We start from the raw sequence: 23,385 nt of genomic DNA, 5'->3' as shown, positions 1-23,385 counted from the left end.
TGTACTTTCTGAAGAAAGAACCTCTGAAAGGTGTCACAGTCGGGTTGGTCACTAGCAGGAATCTTCCCATCCAGCTGCGTCAATTCCCTTAAGATCGCAAAGGTCTCCCTTTGTTTGTTCGTGGCGCCTCTAATTCTATTCTCATAGAAGGCTGACTTCCTCACCAGGATATCCGCCTTGTATTTTGAGAGAAGCATTTTATAGGTTTCTGACTCCGCTGGGCTATAGCTGAGTCTCCACCTTCTTTCCACCTTACGGAGGGCTTGTTTCTTTTCCCTGAGTGAGGCATCAAACCACGGTGCTCCCTTTCCTTTTCCTCTGGTCTTCTCCAGCCGCTCAGGGGCCAGTTTGTCCAGAGCAGCACGGATCCAGGCCATAAGGGCTGTAGTGTCGGAGTCTAGGTTCGTCTCCCTCATCTTAGGAAGTGAAGTGGAAAGCAGCGTGGAAAGTAGAGAGTCTGCCTCTATCTTCTTCCAAGACCGGACCTTTCTCCACAATTGACTGGACACTGCAGGTGAGGGGTCTCCTGGAACCCAGCACTTGATCAGGAAATGGTCTGACCATATGCAGGGACTGACCTCAGTTACTTCTGTCTGGGATATGGAAGACCAAATTAAGTCTAGTGTATGGCCCTTCACATGCGTTGGTCCCACTACTAGTTGCTGTAAGTTAAGCGAGGAAAGATTATTTCCAAACTCTACCTCTGTGAGGTCTCTAGGTACCTTATCCCAGTGGTAGTTGAAGTCCCCTACCACCATAAGGGATTTATATCTGGAGCCTAAATCCGTCAAGAGCTCCAGGAAGGCATCATTAAAATCTGGCGAGCTCTGTGGTGGGCGGTACACTACCAGCAACATAATACAGGAGGATTTAAGTGAGATTTTTATCCCCAGGAGCTCCGCACAGTCACAGTTTTCAGCTACGACCTGTGTCACCTTGAAACTTTTTTTAAATAAAATGGCGACCCCCCCCCTACAGTCATTGATGCGATTATACCATAGCGCATCAAATTCGGGAGGCAATGCCACCAGTCTGTCTGGCGTAGATGACGTACCTAGCCAGGTCTCCGTAAGGGCAAGGATATCAATCTCGCCATCAACAAGGAGTGAAAAAACCTCCAAATGGTGCTTTTGCAAAGAGCGAGTGTTCAGCGTCGCAATTTTTAGCCCTCGGGACCTAAGGGGGTGTGGCGAACTCCTGGATCGTCTAGGTTCGCCTTCTCTGTGCAGCAAAGCTTCTTCTCGAAGCTTGGCTAGTGTTGTAGTGTCTAGCCCCGTATTACCTGTCTATAGAGTAAATATGAGGCAGACGAGGGGTACTGGCCCCTGGGCCCGTCCTGGCACGGACGGGCGCAGACGGGCTTTCCTCTGGCGCTCCTCCGGTGCGCCGCTGCGCACGTGCGCTGCGCGCTTGCATTCTAGTCCTTTAAATAGTGTTTGGGAAAGAGCACTCAGGAAGACTAGAGCGCTACCCCCAGAGGCGTCTTGGGAGCGTCTCTAAGCCCACACTCAAGATGACGGTCGGGAGTGAGGCGGCGCGACTTTCACCCAAGTGGTGAGTCGTGTTAATTTCTATTAATGTGCAGGCAATGCGAACATGGGGGGAGTAAGGAGGATGAAATTAAAAATGAGGTTACCACCAATTCCGATTTATGAAAAAATTAACAACACAACAAGTCCAATTTTAAAAAGAAGCAAAGTGCTCCGACAATATTTAAAAGTGCAGCAGTAATTCAGAAGCGGCAGCGGCAGCGTGACAAACCAATTCGTTGTACTGTGGGCTAAAGATTCAGAACTCAGAAATGTATCATACAACACTCAATAATTCACTTTGAGACCATCTAAAATTCCTCACAGCCAACAGTGGGCACATACTAAAGAAATATCCCACAAGTCATGTAACAGCCTAAATGTACTCTGTATCCTCGATTCTGGAGGCACCTCTTATAGTCTGCACACTAGCAAGCATTGAAAACACATGAGATTTGCATTTACAATATGTCTGGCCTACTAGATTTGTCAGGGTGTCACCAGAGTAATAGAAGGCAAAAGATACATCTCATAGAAAAATACAAACCAATATTGAAAAACCTCAGAGCAGTACCAATCTTCAATGACTTTCAACAAGATATGATTCACTTTTAACAACATGCATGTCAAGACTATTTAAATGTTCAACATTATACAGCGTATGAGCCTTTATTCTACCTTTACCCCAACTGCAAAGCAGGCACACAACTTAGTAATCCAAATCCATGCATCCCAGTACCATAAAACTAAAATACCATCACCAGTTAATAAATAAAATACATTCTCACAATCATGTTTTCTGCGATCCAGGAGACTTAGCGTAGCACCAAAAGATTCATAAATAAGGCTCCTGTGGGATGTTTTGGTGGTCGCCTCTATTCTTTGGTAGCAAGCAAAGCAAGCCAACTCCTTGTGCAGTGCCCCTGCTTTCTTGGGTAACATTGCACTAAATATGCAAACGTTGTTAAACAACTAAAGGGCCTTATGAGGCAGTGCTACAGCTGATTTCTCAGCCTACGCAGGTGGCATCTGAGGTCTCCACAGGCTTCGGTAATTTTTTTACCTGTTTTGTTTATTAGAAAATCGCTCTCTGGTTTCCTTTTTTTAAAGTCGGTGCCCCTGCTCCATGTGGATCATGTGCCAGATTGATATTGGAGCCACAAGGAAGCACCAGTGCCCTCACAGTCCTGGCTGGCTTACTATTTGCCTGGTACTTCAACTGTTAGCGCTGGCTTGGGAGCCAAGTTTCTCTTCATCTCTTGCCTGCATGTTGTGAAGCCTGGGTGGGAGAGATCAACTGTCCCGCACCTGCAAGGAGATTGCAACATGGTAGTGTCAGTGTTAGACCTGGCATCTTTTGGTGTGTTTCCCCCAGTCTCTTTGCTTTCTGAACTCCCAGTTTTGACTGTGTTTTTGCTGGTTTAGTGTCTCTGCACACTTTCTCACTGCTGTTCAGTGTTAAAGTGAAAGTGCTCACATTGTAAATTGTATTATGGATTGGGGTTTCCATGATTGGCATATTTGATTTACTGAGAAGTCCCTAGTAATGCGTACTGAGAGTGCCAGGGCCTGTAAATCAAATGCTGCTAGTGGACCTGCAGCACTGATTGTGCTAACCACACGAGCAGCCTTTCAAAGGGTTCTCAGACCAGCTATTGCAGTGTCTGTGCATAGTTTTTACTGCCATGTCGACCTGGCAAGTGGTGCACTTGCCAAGCACTAACCATCCCTTGTATTACATGTGAGTCACCCCTAAGGTAGCTCTAAGGAATCCCTATGGGCAGGGTGCAGTGTATGTGAAAAGTAGGACATGTCGTGGTGTGTGTGACATGTTCTGATAGTGAACTAGAGCGTACTTTGTTTTTCACTGTTCAAAGGCTATCTGTCCCATAGGATAGAATGTTGAATGCTTGGTAACATTTTACAAGCATATCTTTCCATTGGGACTAGATAGAGAAATGGAGTTTAGTATGCCTGAACTCAGAATGTAGAAATGCATCTTTTAGTAAAGATTATTTTTATGTTGTGTTTGAAAATATCACTTTTAGAAAGTAGGTGTTTTCTTGCTTAGCCATCCTGTGTACCTCTGCTGAGTTGTGAATTGACTGTCTGGCTTTGGAGTGACAGGGGCTGGGGATGTGCATTCTCTTCAGATAGCCACTGGGGGGGGCGGGTGTGTCCTGCCTTTCCTGGATGAGTCAGGGCTGGGCTGAATAGACCTGAGCCGCATTTGTAGTAGTGGGGGGGGGGGGATTTCCTTGCGCTTGAATGGTCCTGGTTTGCCTTGTACAATGCTGTCTCCACCAACTTACGGGAAGCTGGGCCAGAGAGGAATAAACTGGTTTAGACTGAGCACAGACACTCTCTGCCCAAGACAACAAAGAGAAATTCAGTATAAATATTGGGGCCCAGACCCAAGAACCTTAGAACTTGCTTGGATCAAGAGCCGGCACTGTCGCTTGCACCGTGACCTGTCCGCACCGCCACAAGCACCGCCTCACTCCGCACCGATGCTGCTGGACGACCGTCACAGATTTGCTGCCTGCATCGCGACTTGAGGGCACCACATGCCGCACTGCTACGCTTCACATCGCAAATGCTACGGTTGCCACAGCCGGCCCACACTGACGTGGTCGGCTGGAACCAAAAGTACTTTTTGCGAATCTGCTGACACTAAAGGCAGTCTGCATCAACGTTGTCGGCAGGATGGAACTTCCGGCTTTAAGGAACTGTATTTTAGAGTTATGCTTGCAACGTGCCTATTTTTGATTACTGTATGTTGCTCCTTTAATGTTTTGGTCTTCTTTGCACTGATAAATATTGGTTAATTTTCTAAAACTGCTGTGGTGTCCTTTTGTAGTGTTTTCATTGTATTACTGCTGGTTATGTGTAAATGCTTTACACGCTGCTTCTAAGATAAGCCTGACAGCTTGTGCCAAGCTACCAATGGGGGTGAGCAGGGGTTATTTCAGTAGTGTATAAAGGCACCTATCCCAATCCTTGATGGGGCATTTTTCATGGGGTTTGACGTGTTTTGCATCTTGAGACATGCTCCACCAGGAATGTTGAATTGATGCCTCTTAGGTTCTAAAATTTTAAAATTTTCTTTGAGCATCATATTAATTGTTCTCCCTCCATTGAGGGAGACTTAAGGACCTTCCTGGTCTTTCAGCTCCCATCCATATTTAGAAGTTTCTTCTGCAGCGTCCACTAGCTGCCTCTGTCCAGGAGCATGTCATTGCAGGACCCAAGCCTTCTTCTATCTGGGCCCCTGTTACTCTTCTTGGCATGAGATGTTCATCTGCAGCACCCTATGCCTCCCCACCGCCCCTTCCCCTAAGGCAGGTTATCCTACCTGCCTGCACTCTCGAGGCCTCATGGCCTCCTTGACAATGAGAGGGCACCTGTGTGTCCAACAGGGTCAGTGGGTTCGCCCTTCAAGGATACTCTTCACAGGACTTGTCCACAGATGTTCCAGCCCTACTCTCTTCCAGCATCTCCAGCAAGTCCACCCTTTACTGGCCCCAAAGGATTTGGTGTGGCCAGGTCTACTGGCCCTGGAGATGCATATCCAACAGAGCTCAAGTCCAGGCAGAGGTTCATGCATGTGGCATCCTTCCGTCCTTGTCTACTTCATGTTCCAGTGCATCTCAGAGCTCTTTCTTTTAGCAGTGTTTTAAAAGTGAAGGTAGCGAGTTCTAGAAGGCAGGAGTATCTGCCCAATCCAAGATGCTACATTATCCATTTAGCTCTGACCCATTTACCTTTTACAGCATGCTTAGATTTTCAAGATGACAGAATCCGCATTGGGTCAGTTACATCTCCTCTATAGCGTATAGCTCTTCGTCTAACAGACACAGCAAACAGGGCCCCTGTCTCAAAAATGTCAAAGGAGAGCCCATTTTGTGAGTGGTGCCAAAGTTCTGTCTGCCTCACTTTGTGTCTCTGGGTAAAGGCATGCCCAGGTTTGTCAGTAAATGTGGGTTAATTAGCCCTACAAATGTTACCCTCACCAGGCCAATCAACAATGAACCTACAATGGGTTAGTTCAGGTTCAATTGATAGCAGAATTGACGTATCCAATAGCGTAATCCATTAGGAACGTCCCGAAAAAACTTGTATCAAAATCAAGAACTTCTTCACGTAGGGTGACATGAATATTTACAGGTCTAAGCCATTTTCGGCTCTCATGTCCTCAAAAAAACGCAAAGAACTAACTGAAGAGTAAACAGTCAACTTGAGGACATGAGAGCTGAACACGGCTCAGACCTGTAAATATTCACTATCAATTGAACCTAAACTAACCCATTGTAAGTTCATTATTGATTGGCCTAAAGTCCACAGTATCACAAGTGGGACATCCATTATGAAGTTACTTTCTAGACCCCAAGAACCGTCTGGTGGTGCTACTAGTGCCTTGATGAAGCCCCGTTTAGGAAGAAATGCGTTGACTGAACGTGTACTTGGTTGAAGCCAATAAAGAAGAACTTTATTTATCATTTGAAGATTCAAGAACATTTCTTTGGTCATTTGACTTCCTATTTCTGTTGCCTCTCTTTTTGTATGTTTTGTGTAACTTTATTACATGGTCTAGAAGCAGCAGACCTTAGAGGTGGGCAATAGTGTTTCATGTGAATGATTCTTCTTCACATACACTTAATTGACTATCTGGGCTGTGCGGCTTTAATCATCCCGAGCTGCTTGTGTTGGGATTGGAGAAATGATATGGCCTGTTTAGGCCATAACCAATTTATTAAAGGTCCCATCTGGAACAAGATACCGGTCCCCAGATACCACACTGAGTTAAACAGTAGTTCCACTCCTTCAGTCAAAACATGGGCGCAATATTGCAGAGGAGCTGTGCAGCAGTGGACCTTATTTTAAATGATGGCATTGGTGGTTAGCAATCAAAGCCCTTTTACCAGTTCATACAGTGAGTTAGACTCAATTAGTGAGACGCAATCACAAAAGAGAGAGCCAAAAACCAAATAGTCCAAAATCCCAAAAATCTAGATATAGTTTACAGTAAAGTAAAATGCATAAATAATGCTTAGAATTGTTAAAGGTACTTCTCCATGCTGCCTCACTTGCATCATTACATGCTGCACTCCCTGCTGAATCTCCATTCTTCACACCAAAACTTACTGGCCACAGCAAAACTCTATTGGAGGTCTCTAGTGGTGGGTGATGATTTCCGCTCCGCCGGTGGAGTTGGCAGAGTTTTGGTCACTCCTCACTATGCATGTAATTCAGAGTTCTGTCCAAATTCCTCCAATCTCAGGAAGGCAGAGTTTATCCTCATGCACAGCTCACCAATGGTAAGTTGGTGAGTGATTGAGAATTGGCATCATCAAGCACAATTTTCAGGTGCTAGGGAAACCACTGCGGGCGGTCACGGGTGATTGCAACCGTTCACTGTGGGAAAGCTGTCGCTTGAGTAGAAAATCTTCTTGAGCATCTGCAAAACAAACTCGTGAAGCAGCACCCTCTGACATGCTGAGTGATGACATTCACACTGATTTTCCAGCATGGAAAAAGTTCCCCATGCTAAAATCAGAGCGAGCAGTGTGACGTTCCAATTTCAGCCCGTTCAGTACTTCCTAACTGTAATTTAATGTCACAATTCTAAATGGAATATGTATCTGATAAAATATAATGTTTTGAGGGGTACAATTTAGCACCCTGAAACAGTGACATAATTTAGCTAATGCTGCCAAAATATGCTCCCTGTGCTCCTGTATCCACCATCATGGGGCCTACCCGTGGGACTATCTTGTTTTCAAATTAGCATACTGGCTTTCTGCTATACCTATATACCCATATATTGACTTCCAGCCTCTTGGACAGTATTCTGAAACTACTATTTATTCTCGATACATACTGGGTTTTGTAGTACCCAGTGTGCATTTGTTGCAAAAAACTTTAATACCTAGAATTCCCTACTCACTGATTTCTCTCCACTCCTGCAGGCCAAGGATGAGTAGTGGAGGAACTGAGCACACCTGTGGCTGGCATTTGCTTACTTGTTCCTTGAACTAGCACTGCTTGCAGTGCTAACTTGATTCCTGAGCCAGAATTCTTTTAGTGCATCTTTCAACATTCTGTCTTTCTGTTGATACTTTTTTGCCAGTCCCTGCCTTTCTTTCCCTCTACCTAAGCTCCTGTTTCTAATCTGCTACTTTCCTTTCTCTCCTGTTTTAGCTTCCAATTCTCTTGCGTGGATTGTTACATACTTTCCGCCAAGTGTGCCCTTTGTTTTCCCTCCTTTCCTGTGAATCACTCCTTCTTGCTAGCTCTATTATGGCTGTATACTCCACCCTTGCTTTTACAGCCTTGTGTGTTTCTGTTTGATCTCCAGGATTCTTTGACATAGCTGACAACCTAGGTGGTGTTTCTCGTCCACTGTGAGTATTGTATTTATGTTACTTCTATAACTTCCCCAATGGTATCAGCCAGAGACGGGTCCTCCATGTCGGTGGAGGAGCGTCGCCCCACTGCTTTCTTGGTTCACTGATAGAATATAAATGTTTAAAATATCTATGTTCAAAATATTGGAAAAAATATATAGACTACAAAAATATCGACTCCCATACCTACACAGGTAAGTACAAAAATATTGAATCAAAAATGTTGATGTCAAAATATCGATTTAAATATATATATAAAATAAAATATGTATTAAATATATAATTTTAACAAAATAAAGTACATATACATTTTTACAAAATATTACAAATAAACACAATTGAAAAAATAAGCACACAAATATAATAATTTATACATATATATATATATATATTTACTTTTAAATAATTAATAAACTATTATTTTTAATTTATTTTAAAACTTTAAAATGATATACAAATAATATATTTATATATACATATATATATGAATAATTTAAAATATTTTAAAAAATCTGGAATAAATTAAAACATCAAACTAAGAAAAAATATGTAAACTTAAGTTGCCCAATACAATCAGTGCAACAGTAAGAAAAGTGTTGGATAGCAAAATAATTAAATTTACTATTCCCACTCCAAAGAGTGCAACGGTAGGGGAAAATGTTGGATAAAGGATGGGTAAAAATGTGTATTCCCACTCCACTGAATGCAACAGTAGAATGAGTGTTGCATAACAGAGGGGTGAAAACATTTATTCCCACTCCAGTGAGTGCAACAGTAGGGAAAGTGTTGGATGGTGAAGGGGTAACAATTACTATTCCCACTCCAGTGAGTGCAACAGTAGGGAAAGTGTTGGATAGCGGAGGGGTAAAAATTAGTATTCCCACTCCACTGATTGCAACAGAAGGGTGAGTGTTGCATAACGGAGGGGTGGAAAAATGTATTCCCACTCCAGTGAGTGCAACAGTAGGGAAAGTGTTGGATAGCAGAGGGGTAACATTTACTATTTCTGCTCCAAAGAGTGCAACAATAGGGAAAGTTTTGGATAGCGGAGGGGTGAAAGTTAGTATTCCCACTCCACTAAATGCAACAGTAGGATAAGTGTTGGATAGCGGTGGGGTAGAAAAATGTATTCCCTCTCCAGAGAGTGCAACAGTAGGGAAAGTGATGGATAGCAGAGAGGTAAAAAGTACTATTCCAACTCTAGTGAGTGCAACAGTGGGGAAAGTGCAGGATAGCAGAGAGATAAAAATTACTACTTCCACTCCAGTGAGTGCCACAGTAGGGAAAGTGTTGGATAGCAGAGGGATAACATTTGCTATTCCTACTCAAGTGAATGCAACAGTAGGGAAAGTGTTGGATAGCAGAAACAAAAAAATACTATTCACACTCAAACACTTAGAAAAAATATATATATTAAAAATAAAAAAATATGAATAAACAAAATTTACACAACAAAAATACAGAATATTAAACATATAAAAAGCACACATATTACAATACTAATTACATATAACAAAAACCTACAAATATTATATAAACTAAAATAATACATAGATTTCCCCAAAAAGTATTTTTTTAAACTAGAAAATATTTACAAACAAAATAATTCATGAAAATATATATATTTTTGATTTCCTACCCTATAACACCACACCAATGACTAAACACTTGCACATTTTTAATTAATTGTATTTACATAATTAACATAAATATTAATGAATTAAAAAAATATTATTAATAAAAAACGAATAAACATTAATTGACTACACATAATTTAACACTATAATATTCACAACACACACCTAAATTATACTATAAAATAATACATCACAATTAAAATTATTTCAAAATTAAAAACTAATAATATTAACAAGTAATAATTAAATAATTAAAATGTATTTAATACCCACCGTTTACCCCTTTAAAAGTAAAAATACCACACAACAAAATAAACAATTACCCAAAATAAATATTAAATAATTAACATTAATTAACCAATATATATAATTAATTAAACCCTAATTACTTTCCACCCTTTACTCCTATAAATACCACAACACACACCTGAAATAAATTACAAAATTACCAAAATTAATAATAATCAATGAATTAATTACAATTAATTAACAACCAATTATTAATTAATCAATTAATAATAAATTACTTCCCAGCTTTTACACCTATAAACACCACAACACACAACTAAACGTAATTACACTATTACCATAATTAATTACCAATTAATTAATTAAAATTAATTAATAACCAATTGTAGGAAGGTAGGATCCTTCTGCATGTGTACCCCGGCTGTTTGCCTGGTGCTAAGCTGGTTTTGTCTAGTCTGACTGGGATCCTGCTAATCAGGACCCCAGTCTAACTGCTTTCTCCCTAAACTGTTATGCTATGTTCTTAGGTACACTCCAGATTGGATACTGGGGTACCCTTGTGAGTCCCTAATATATGGCACCAATGTACCCAGGGTATAGGTACCCTAGAGGCCTCCCTTGGGCTGAATTATATATTATGCTACCCATGATTCCATGCAAAATGGATCCTACAGGCCTGCCATTGCAGCCTGTGTAAGTTGGTGCATGCAGGTTTACTATATCTAAGGGTCACTGCACTTAAAACCTATAAGTCACCCCCCTAGCAGGCCTTTACAATCCTGAGGGCAGGGTGCTGGGTTCTAAGTGAGAGGGTGCCACTGCATGAGCAGGACACCCCTACAGCCTATGGAGTCCATTCTCCCGGGTTGTCAGTGGGACAGCCATTATGCGACCGCGTGATGACTAACTCTAAAACGGCTAAAACTAACCCTATTGTGTTTGGTGTCAAACATGTTAGAATCATACCCCCACACCGGTAACCGGTGTGGGAAGTATGATTCCACCCCTCAGAAGCGAGCTTCGTTGGGTCCCTGGTATTCCCGGTACCAGCCTTCTAGTCCTGGGCAGCCCACAATGGTTGCTGCAGAGCAGAGACACATTTCTGCCCTCCTTCTGCTGAGCCAAGCTCAAGCAGGGGAAGGCAGAACAATAGGCATTCTGTCACAGGGAAGTGTGACCACCTCCCAGACAGGATTTATTGTATTAGGGCTGGGTGTGTGCGCTTGCAAGCTACCGAAAGTCTGCATGAAGGGCACATTTGTTGTCCCTGTGCATAGTCCAGTTCAAACCAGTCCCGGGAGCCATTGGCTTCTGGTCTGGCACAAAATTAGACAAAGGACATGGGAGTAAACTCCCCACTGTCCAGACCCTCCCCTGGGAGGGTCCCCTGAATCTGTCCACCCCTCTCCCGTGGGTACAAAAGGGCTTACCTGGCTGTAGGACCCTAGATTTTATGTGGACAAGATTCTGAACCAGAAACCACTGAGCTTCGACTGTCTGGACATTCTGGACTTCGCTGGACTTCGTTTGGGCCCAACTTGATCTCCCTTTCAGTCTGAAGCATCATCTGTGCTCATGCACCATACAGGTTCAGTGCAGGATCTGAGGAGGATCAAGAGCAACTGAGGATATCTCCCTTAGAGTAAAGGTGTCACTCACCTGTATCTGCAGGCACCACTTCTCGACTGACCAGTCTGCTGATCCTAAGCTCCTACAGACTCCAGCGACACAGAAGTTGAGTTTCTATGTCTCTTGAGGTCGGAGGTACCCTCTTACCAAGTTTGAGGCCAGAATCCCTTGTGGGGGCTTCAATACCCATACCCCTATGCACCGCGTTCATTTGCAACGGCGTATGCTTGTTGGCATTTGCCAAGCAAGTGCATTGGGCTCCGAGTAGTCCCCAATGCCCGCACCATTTTCTACTAAGCACTCTAGCCTCCTTGCACCGAGTTCTGCATGGGCTGCTGTTTGGGTAAATCACTCGAGGTCCTCTCGCAACTCCTGTACCTCCAGCCAGTGGGTCCATTTGAGGGTCAACTTTGCTTTTCTCATGCTCCCCTGGTTGCTCCAGACTTGCCCTGATTCCCCTGTGTTTGGTGAATCTCCTGGACCTTGCTGGTCCGATCCGTTTACATCCTTGATCTTTTGCATGGATTGCCATTGCCAAGGCTTGTTGGTGCTCAAGCCGAACACCGACTTGAGTACTCGACATCGTTTGTGGGACAGCTTGTATCCAACTCCTGGTTGTCCTTGACATCTCCTGGCCCCGTAGCTGCAGAGTCAAAACCTCCATCAACGCACCTGAAGCACTCAACTTCAGTGGACATTCATCTACAGAGCCCCTGGTCACTCCTGAGTGATCCAGACTCTGTCCCATCTGCTTTCAGGTACTCTTCAACAAGAATCCACTTCTCTATTCCAACTGACACTTTTCTTCCTTCCAGGAGTGGCTCTTCTTCGACGTCCTCCATTTGGTTGACTGCGGTTTCCGACGCCACCTCAGACTTATGCACCCGGCTTCCCTGGGATAGGCAACTCTGGTACTTTGGTATCCACGGGTGAGGTGGCTCTCCAAACTCCTAACTTTCACTGGGTTTCTTTGAAGTCCATTGGGAAGGGTCCTTATACTCTAAAACTTAAACTGCGAATTCCCCCATAGAATTGTGCGGAGCACGCAATTGTGTTCTCACACAGCACCCGTCCTCTGTGGGGTGCCTACTTACTCACCTTGGGTGGTTCCTTGGGGTCTCAGTGATTCTACATCCTCTAGAGATTGTCTTGACTTGAGTCGTGGTTCTTATACCACTATTTTAGTATATGGTTTGGTCCCCCCGGGGCCCATTGTGTATTAGTGCTATTTACTATCTTTTCAGTGCTTATGTATTGTGTGATTTGTGAGTATCTTCGTGTAGAAGATACTGTGTCGTACTAAAGAGTGTTATGTTAATAAATACATATGTTTATAACTACTGTGTGGTTATTCTTTTATTTAACCAATACTATAAGGTTGCATTCTGGTAAAACAAGCTGCTTAACATTCCTTCAAGACTAAGCCTGAAGGCTGCTCTCCACAGCTACTACTTGGAAAGCTTTCTAAGGTTATCTTTGACCTCTTAAATCACCATAAGGTTTGTTTGGACTGGTGCAAGGTGCCCACTTTAATTAGTGGACAGCATATACCACGCCAACTTCTCACACCAATTATCAATTAAGTAATAATAAATTACTTTACTTATTTAACACTATAACATCCCAATTAAACAAATATTTATAAATAACATGTAATCAATAAATGTAATATAATTAAATTACTTCCCACCCTATAAACCCACAATCCGCTACGGAACTAAAAGTGCAAAATTCTAATAAAAAAAATAATAGTAACACATATATGAAAAATACAAACAATTCTTATACAAAAAACATACATCAGATTCATATAAAATATATACTAACATACAGAACAATAATAAAAAAATTGATATTTTTGAGCACTTCGATATTTTTAAAATCAGTATTACTTACCTTAAGTCGATATTCTTGACCACGATTTTCTTGCTGTCGACATTTCTGAACCACAATATTAATGACTCGATTTTTGTGCAACTCGATATTTTGTATTCGTATTCTGTCTCTGCACCGCTTTCCTGCAGTGCGAGAAGCTGAAACATAAAATGGCATTATGAATACCATTTTATGTTTCTGCTTCTCCCACTGCGAGAAAGCAGAAGGGTTTGGTTGGCGGCGGGCGAGTGGATGGTCCTACTGCAGGGCAGGGGGGGAGTGGCTTCACCACTGTTGTGGGCGCTGACTGTTTGGTCGGCCCCAGGGCCGACCAAACTGATCATACGCACTCTCTGTTTTTTCCATGTAGGGTGCATACAGCCTACATGGAGAAAACGGCCTCCCCATAGATCACTGTGTGGTCGACATCCCAGCCAATCACAACTCTGCCATTGCAGCATTATGATTGGCTGAGGGGAGGAAAGGAAGGCTGCCTGCTTCCTGGGACTTGGAGGGGACGCGATGCGGGACCGGACCCGGAAGGCAAGGTAAGTTTTAGTTTTAAAAAAAAAACTCACCCCCCTTGGGTGCGACCACCCTGCTCTACACCCGCAAGTCATGCCGGCCGTGACTGATATCAGCCCCTTGTACCCTGCCTTTACATGTATATCCTATATGTGGGTTTTTGTAGTCAGAATCTGCAACAGCAATTATGGATGAGGAACTATCTGAGCTTCAGTCTTCCTGTATGGAATTCTTGAGTACTTTACTCTACAGTCTCTCTTTTATTAATGTTTATCCATATCTTGCACTCCCTGGGTGTTAGTTCATTTGAATAGTGAATAGCCTCTTGAGTGCCTGTTCTTTCTGAGCTTTGACTTCGTGTTACCTTGTGCAGAACTTTCCCATTGTATCCCTTGTCTCTGCTGACTTCCTAAGTGATCTTGGGCAGCTGTGTACCCAATATTAAGTTTGTCTACCCTGCCACCAGTCTTTGCCAGAGTTCCTGACAAATTAGTTCAAAAAGCAATGTGTATGGGAATGGACAAACTCAAAATATCCTGTTGGTAACAACATAGTTTAAAAATAATCCAATCACTGCTGTAGAAAAAAGTTCTTTTTTCACTGGGCTGCCAGTAAATGCTGTAACAAACGCACCAGGGAACAATAAGTAACGTAACAAATCTAATATTATTGGATTAGAAGTTATTTTTCATGTCTGAAGAGTGGTTTGATAACTGTAAATCCCAAGTTTCTGAGAACAGGTAACATCCACTTTGGCAGCAGCCTATTGTAGACATGGAAAAAACACGAGAATTGGGCCAAAGTTTGCCCACACCGAATTTCTTCATCTAGAGAAGCAGTCAAACTTTGCAGTTACTATCCCCCATCTCTAGTTGAATATAGATGGAACAGAGTGCCAACTGGCAATTTATCTATAATGACGTTGCTACCAGATGCTTGATACGAAAAAGGGAGATTGCAAAAGAGGAATATCCCATATCCAGTAAAATATTTTATTACATGTATCATATTGGTTGTGTTGGGTTAAGGATGCAACCAAAGATACTTGGAGGCCATAAGTTTGAACAGGAAAGATTAATAATATCCCTTGCACAAGGAACATTGTGTATGAAGCCTTTATAGGGTTAAGCCTCTGCAGAATGTTCACTCTTCTAAGCACCATATAAGCCTCCAATACAAAATTGGCCTTAGATAAAGAAAACATTCTATATTCCTTAAACCAAATTCTAATTGTGAGAGATGATTTAAGAATGTATTAAAAGTTTGAACAAAAATAAATGTTAAGCCCTTTTCTGTGGCAACTAACTTGCAAACATTTTCAGAACCTCATCGGACTCATAAACACCTGCTTTGGATAATTGTTAAGTGCATTGGAGACAGTTTAGGTCCCAAAAGATGAACATGAAATGGTGTTTGGATAAAATATCGAAAAAAATATAGTGATACAAAAATATTGTGTCAAGAATATCAGGATATCATTTATATTGTTGATAGGAATATCGAAAGTAAGAATATCTTTTTAAGTATTGAATTTAAAACCATTGTAAAAAATATTGAATTATAATCATTGCTGTATATAATATTGTTTGTGTTAATTATTTGTGTGTTTTATTGTAGTGTGTTTGATTTTATTTGTTAAATGTCTTTCATTTATTTGTGTGTTTAATAAGATAATGTATTACTTGTAAAATATTTGAAATTTGTATTTTTATTAATGTGTCAAAATAATGTATATGTAATTTAAAAAAAATAGTAGCAGGATGTTGGGATATTAGGGGATAAGGATAGGGAGATTTTTAAAATATTAATATTTTAATTTCAATGTAATGTTAGTTTAATGGTATGCAAATTAATATTGTAAAATGTATACATTTATTTTGTTATAATATTAATTCTTTGAATCAATGTTTATAAATACTGTCAATGTATGTATTAGTTATGTTAAATGTAGATAAATAGTTTATTTGAAATTTCAAAATAGTTATAAAAATTATATTGTAATGCTTCTATAGATTTATAGCGTGTAGGTTGGGTTCTACCAAATGTCCATTGGAAAGCACTGTGCCATCCTTCCACTGGGTTGTTTATTTTAGCGTCCTGCGCCAATGTAATGTCATAGACATTCTACCATGGTATTTGGAATTCAGGTTGTAGTCTGTGTCCAGAGCGATGCAGTCTGCCAACCCAAGTATCTTCAAAATAATCAATGAAGGTGCTTAGTTTGTGTTAATTTTTTGGGTAGAAAGAGTTTTTATTAACTAATTGTAGCAGTTAGCTATGTCTGTGACAGGGTCATAGGCTAGTGCTATAATTCCTTTTATTTCAGTGCCAAATTGACTGTTTCTAGCATATTCTGCACCTAGGGCAGATTGCTGGAGGTGTCTCCATATGCTTTGATTGGACTTGTAGTATCAGCTTTGAATGGCTCGGTTGGTGTAAAGTTTTAAATGGGTTTGAATCATGGCTTATTCAAAGTCTATGATTATTTGCTGTGGGTAGTAGTTATCTGTTTTATGTTTAATGTGGTTTAAGAGTTCATAGTAAGTGATAATTTGTTTATTTGGTAGTATGGCACATATAAATGGGATATTTGTGTTTTGATACTATCCGTGTATAGTGTATATCTGAGTGAATGGTTTGGGACACACTTTGAGGGTACCATTCATCATCCAGGTTTACTAAGTTACCTGTTGAACAAAATATTAGGTTTCATCTATTATTGTTTAGGCTGTCATATAACAGGAAGGTTCCCTCATTATGTGTCGTTTCTAGGTGTTCAGGTATTTCTATTTCTTGGTATCTTCTAATTGCAGGGGGGGTATGGCTGGTGGCTTTTTTTAGTTTAGGCAATTAAACATTTTAAAGTGGGTACAGGTGGTAGTTGGCCTGTGATGTGTTCAGGGACTTTAAGGACTATATCTTTTCAGATTTTGGTTGTGGCTCCTGGGAGCTAGTGCTTGCCTCGCTTATATCCTGCAATACCTCTCTCACTTCTATTTCTCTTACATCTGGGGGTAATGGAGTTCCTTACAGTAATTACATCATCTTTTGTAGTGGCTTTCCCATAGCATGTATTAGAATATTATTTGGTACATTTTGAATTCACGTTTTCTATTGATGTATTTCCTTGGTTGTAGGTGTAGCCTATGTGACTTAATGATTGCTTTCCCTTCTGGGATTTTATGTATCTTGCACTTTCTGTCATTGCATCTGAAAGTAGTGTAATAGTATAAATAATTACAATTGTAAAATATTTAGAAGCTTTTTACTTACTTATAAAATTATTCAACTACTTTTATGATATAGAGTTACATGTATGTCCTTCTTAGATGTTTCACGCCTTTTTCAGTGTTTCTGATGGGGGCATTGTAATGTGGAGCAAGTGCTATCTTTTCTTTTGGAAAAAAAAAAGAGTGTCCGTTTAATTTTAAATGTTTATTTGTTGGTAGTTTGTAGCGGTTGATGTCATTAGGTGTTTTTCTAATCTCTCCTGGGGTGAGTTTATATTTTATAATAATTTATATATACTTTCCGCTTTTTTTCTGATTTGTGATTGGTGTTGTTTTTTATCAGGTTAGCAGTTTTGGAAGATGTCGTTTTTTTTCTTTTAATCTGTACATGTAAAGAGATTTGGAGAGTGTTTTGGCTAAATATTTGTTTTTTACTTTTATAATTGTAATTACAAGTGAGTTTTAATTTAAATACAAGTTTTACTTATTTTGTAAGGCAGTTGTCGTGTATATATTTTAAGCCAAAATGTATATGGATGGCAACGATGGCTGCCCTTGATATATTCAACCCAGAGCTTACTTCTTTCACATGGTGTGAGAATCTGTCCGAATGCAAAAACACCGAAGGGAGGTTTTACTTATGATTAAAGTGGTCTAGGGGATCCTGATTCCACAGGACACTTTTCAATGTTTATTGGGACTCACAAAGAAGACGAAGGCCAACAAACAGATGAGGAAAATTCATAGACTTGGCCCTATTTATTGTTAAAAGGAATATAGAAAAGGCCTGGGAAGGTGCACACTACTCCAGGACAGAAAAAGTCGTTATATGATGTGATTAAACAGACAGGAGACAAACTGTTTATTCTGAGAGCAACCTTGACGTTACAAAAAATAGAATTCCATTGACAGACTATTGAGATTTAATCCTACTGGCGCTTGAAGCCAAAACTGGTAGTCGCCCTCAATGAAGTCCTTTCATATTTATGTATTAGTATTATCACAAGAAAATTTGATACTTTTTTCTTGAGATTGTGCTTTGTTTTACTTACTATTAATCCTTGCTCTGTTGAGAAATAACTGAAAATAATGTAATGGTTGATATTTATATTGATTGGATAACTGGACAGGGAGGGGGTTATTCTGGACTTATTAGTTTTGTGTCGCACAATGCTGACATCTATTTACATACGAGCAAGTAGTAAAAATAAAATATGACTCCTTGTGTGTGGGGGGGAATTGTGCAGATAATTTAGTATTAGCATAGATTTCATCATGTAAACAGACAATGGCGGAGAGCCCCAAGTCTCTCACAGCATTTTGAAAGCACTTATGGAACATAGTCACAAAATATTACTTTAAGTCAACAAAAGAAACATATAATGACTCATGATTTAAGGTGTCTTATTTCAGTTCTAGGAGATAAAATCCAAAGTCATGGTCTTTCTGAATCCCAGACCAATGTTAGATTAATCAGAAATGTGGATTTCGTCACCAATTCCAAGTTGAAGAGGGATTAGGTCCATCCAATACTTGTCATCACAAAATGTATTTATTCGTAATTTTGAACGTTTTAGTTAAAACAGCCAACACGTTTCGTCCAACTTCCGTAGACTTCCTCAGGGCTGTAGAACATACAAAACATACAGTGTATAATACAACAAAGTAACAAATAATTGACAATAATACAAAAAGGACACCACTATATTTACACCAAGATTTCCATACGCAAACTCTACGTAAAAAACTCACATATAAATATTCCCATATAAAGAATCCACATATAAACATTCATATATAAAAAATCACATGTAAAAATTCACATATAAAAGTTCACACATAAGAACTCACATATAAAAAACTCACATATAAAGAAAAAACAGGGACAATCTCGGCACGCACCCACTCAAATTATTTTTTTAATATTTTTACATAACTGGGTAACATAGTATAAAGAGTAGACAAAAGAGAACCAAAGAGTACAGAGGGATATTTATAAAAGAATACATTATAATGCACCCTGACTAGTCGTGGAAATTTGGACATCATATAAGTGTAGGTAATCCAGAGTGAAGTGAAGATATTAGCAAGATAGTGTCCTAAATGGCGATAGTGCCCCGAAGTGATCGTGGCCAAGGCAACATACCTTATTATCAGGATTTGGATATCTATGGTTGTTGATATTTGCAACAATGCTGTCAGGTTCAGTGTATGTCTTGCATTAGAACTCCTATGTCCAGGGTGAGTTCAATATTGCTTGGCTCCTGTGCCTACAAAGTAGAGTTACAAGATAATTGAGCATGAAGCCCTCATCATAACTGTTGGCCCCCAAGAAATAGGGGGGAATTAGGAAAAATTATGAAAAACATGCAATTGAGTCAATATCCCCTTAGGGGCCCCCCACCCCGCGGGTACTGTAGGGCCTGTGTTATGCCTCTGGCTGATTACCTGCCATGAAAAGGCTAGCAGAAAGGGACATTGGGGGCCTGTAGTGAGCCTCTCTTCCCCCCTGGCCCTCAACTTTTGTTTTTGGGGAGAACGTATGGTGTCCCCTACATATACCTGCACCAGTTGGCAGGCACCGCGTGGTGCCTGCCACGTAGTTCAGGGATATGTGTAATGTCAAATTGTTGCACCGCACCGTGTGCTGCAGCCCGCGGCACCCACAGCTATACAAAATATAGACATTGCAACCGCCAGGTGGTGGTCGCATCCTAATGCCTCAGGCAGGACCGCTGATAGCCAGTCAGGCAGGCCCATTTACAAAAAGATGGTGGATTGGACGAACATCTGACCATCATCATAATAAGGCCCATAGTTATTTGGACAACATTAAAAAAAACGATTTAAACACAAATGTTGAATTCAGGCTATAGATCTGTGTTAAAGTTTTCATCTAGATGATAGGGTCCCTCTTGACACTCTTCAGATTAACAAAGGTCACTAGATCAATTAAACAATTAGATTTTAATTCACTGGAAGGGAAGTGATGGAGCGCAGAGGGTTTCATATATAACAATAAAAGCTCATGGACACCCTCTACAGGCTTTTGAGATGGGAGACACCCCGTACCTCTTATTTTGAATTTGTCATGTGTAAACAATCTCAATGAGGCTCATATGACTTGTCAAAAATGTCAGTCACTAAAAATGAGCACCTAGGTTTTCTTGCAATATACTTCTGGAAATCAAGTGATCAAATAAAGTTAGAACGTTTTTTTACATTTTGTTTTGAGGCTTCAGTTGGTGACATTAAAAATTCTTCATTCTTGTACCGAAGAAATTAATAACTGGAGCTGCTGGCTAGCAGGCAAATCACTAGTTAAAACTGTGATTGAACAATTAAGATTTCCCCTAAAGCAGATAACTAGTCTGCCTGAGGGATAGCTCTTCAGACTGAGGGTCTCCAACAAAAGCCACATTCCAGGAAATTACCACACAATCAAGAGCTGTAGAAACAGAATTAATTAGGTCTATGAATGAAAGGTCATCTAGAGATAATATTTGGAATTTCCCAGATACAAATGGCTCAGGTAGTCAATCATCTTCATTTCAATCAGAGGATGTATGTGGGAGAACATAACCTACAGCAATGCCTATTTGTCGCTAGTTGACAAGGATCCAGATGGTTGATGGCCAGGGTGAAAATATCTTAATAGGAAAAGTCAGCAGTAAAAGTTGAGTTGCATTTCAGATTGATGTTTGTTGGATTGGGTGAGGTAGACCTGAATTCGATACTCAGTAGACCGTCTGATATAGCAAGGTTTCGCTGATTACAAAGCTGGGGAAAATTGTACATGATCTTAAAAGGTCTGGTAGAAAAAGGGATGGCAAAGCCTCACCACTTCCAAGTACAGATGTGCCTTCCCTTGGCGGGTCCCATCATATACCAAAGCTTCTGCCCTGTGCTTTCTATGCCAGGCACTGAATAATATTTGTTATCATGAAAACCTCGTCCACCCTCTTGCATAAGGGGCAAGCCAAGGCAAAGTGGCATCACTGGGATCCTAATACACATAGGGGCATATGAACAATAGAATGGCGGAGCGCGGCGTTAAGCTAAAATTGCTAACGCCGCACTCCGCCATTTTGAAAACACTGGGATGCACCATATTTTTAATGATGCAGCGCACACCTGCTTTTTCCCTAGCGCTGACGCTAAATTCAGCTGCCTAGCACCAATGCAGGCACCCTTGCACCACAGTGCAACGGGGCCTATGTTGAGGGAAATGTTTCTTTATGTGTAGGAAGGTGTCCCTCCCTGTACATAAACAATCACTAATGGTGATTTGTAACTCCTATGAGTGCTGCATTGTGCAGCTCACATAGAAGTTGCAAATCATAATTTATTTAATGATTGTTTACGTGCAGGAAGGGTCACCTTCCTGCACATAAACAATCATTCATGGCGATCTGCTGTTTCTATGTGTGCTGCATTGTGCAGCACACATAGAAACAGCAAAAACAAGGAGAAATTAATAATTTATCCTCGTTTTGCCATGTTAAGACCAGGTTATTTTTGGTCTTGATTTTGGCACTCTCCTATATTTATGTTACACTTGTAAATAGGGGACAGCGTCAAAATCAATAGATTTTGCGGCGAATGCCCACCGCAACACCCATTGCCCGCCCCTTTCACTCTAAGTGGCTTAACGCTGCTTTGTAAATAAGGCAAACGGTTTGTCACCACAAGAACATCACAAAAAGTGATGTTCCTGTGGCGAGAAGCCCTTGTAAATATGCCCTATAGTTTTGAATATCTATACTTCCAGCCAAGACTCCCAGGCTTATCTCCTTTAACGCCTGAGGCTTCAAGTAAAAAGAGTGATAACAAATGGTAGGGGATCAAAATAATCAGGGCTCCACGCCACCAATCACAGCAAAAGTTCTGCCAATCCTAGTCCTCACTATATCAAGCAAGCCCCTACCTAGCTGGAATCACTGGCGAGAGCAGGTAGCTTAACATTAGTGGGATCAATGAATGAATGAATTATTTATAGAATGTATGGCTACTCCATGGAGAGTCCCAGCGCTTAAGTGGCAGAGCAAGAGACTGCAGTCAATCACACTAGTATATTGTAAACAGGAGGATTTGAAGCACATTCCTGAATGAGATAGGAGGTTCATGAGATATGGTACAATATGAGCGCTGGTTGCATTCTTTAATTCCAAGGCCAGCAAAGGAATGCCCTTCCTTCCTGACTCAATAAAATGTAGGCACCATCACTAACAAGGCAAATGTGGACCAAACTGTTCTAGATCAGTGATATTGCACGGTCCTATCAGTGCGATCCTACAAACCGCACTTATAAAAAGCCTCTGACATGTAGTCTCTGTAAGCTCTGCTTCCACTGATGGTCCCTGTGCTCAGAAAGTAGGTGAATTAGAAGGGAGTAGCAAAACGATCAGAGCACTGCACATCATAAACCACAGCACATGTTCTGCACAGCTCAGTCTTTGCTATATCATGCAAGCCCTATGCCTAGCTGGAATCAGGATAGGAGTATATAGTCAGGAAAGGGCCAGATGCTGGGGGGAACAACCTTTACAACGCAACTATTACAACGCACTACACTTACAACGCAATTTTTACAACGCAACATCCACTACAACGCATTCCATTACATCGCATGACACTACAACGCATTTTTAAAAACTATCTTTACAACGCATTCCATTACATCGCATACTACCTTTACAATGCATACCATTACAACGCATAATATTACATTGCATTTAAGGTAAGTATTGGATAGTATAGGGGTAAAAATTACTATTCTTACTCCAGGGGGTGCAACAGTAGGGTAAGTATTGGATAGTATAGGGGTAAAACCCCTACACTATCCAACACTTATCCTACTGTTGCACCCCCTGGAGTTAGAATAGTAATTTTTACCCCTATACTATCCAACACTTACCCTACTGTTGCACCCCCTGGAGTTAGAATAGTAATTTTTAACCCCTATACTATCCAACACTTACCCTACTGTTGCACCCCCTGGAGTTAGAACAGTAATTTTTACCCCTATACTATCCAACACTTACCCTACTGTTGCACCCCCTGGAGTTAGAATAGTAATTTTTACCCCTATACTATCCAACACTTACCCTACTGTTGCATCCCCTGGAGTTAGAATAGTAATTTTTACCCCTATACTATCCAACACTTACCCTACTGTTGCACCCCCTGGAGTAAGAATAGTAATTTTTACCCCTATACTATCCAATACTTACCCTACTGTTGCACCCCCTGGAGTAAGAATAGTAATTTTTACCCCTATACTATCCAATACTTACCTTAAATG

Source organism: Triturus cristatus, chromosome 8, assembly GCF_964204655.1.
Source record: "Triturus cristatus chromosome 8, aTriCri1.1, whole genome shotgun sequence".
Lineage (NCBI taxonomy): Eukaryota > Metazoa > Chordata > Amphibia > Caudata > Salamandridae > Triturus > Triturus cristatus.
This window is presented reverse-complemented; position numbering follows the sequence as displayed.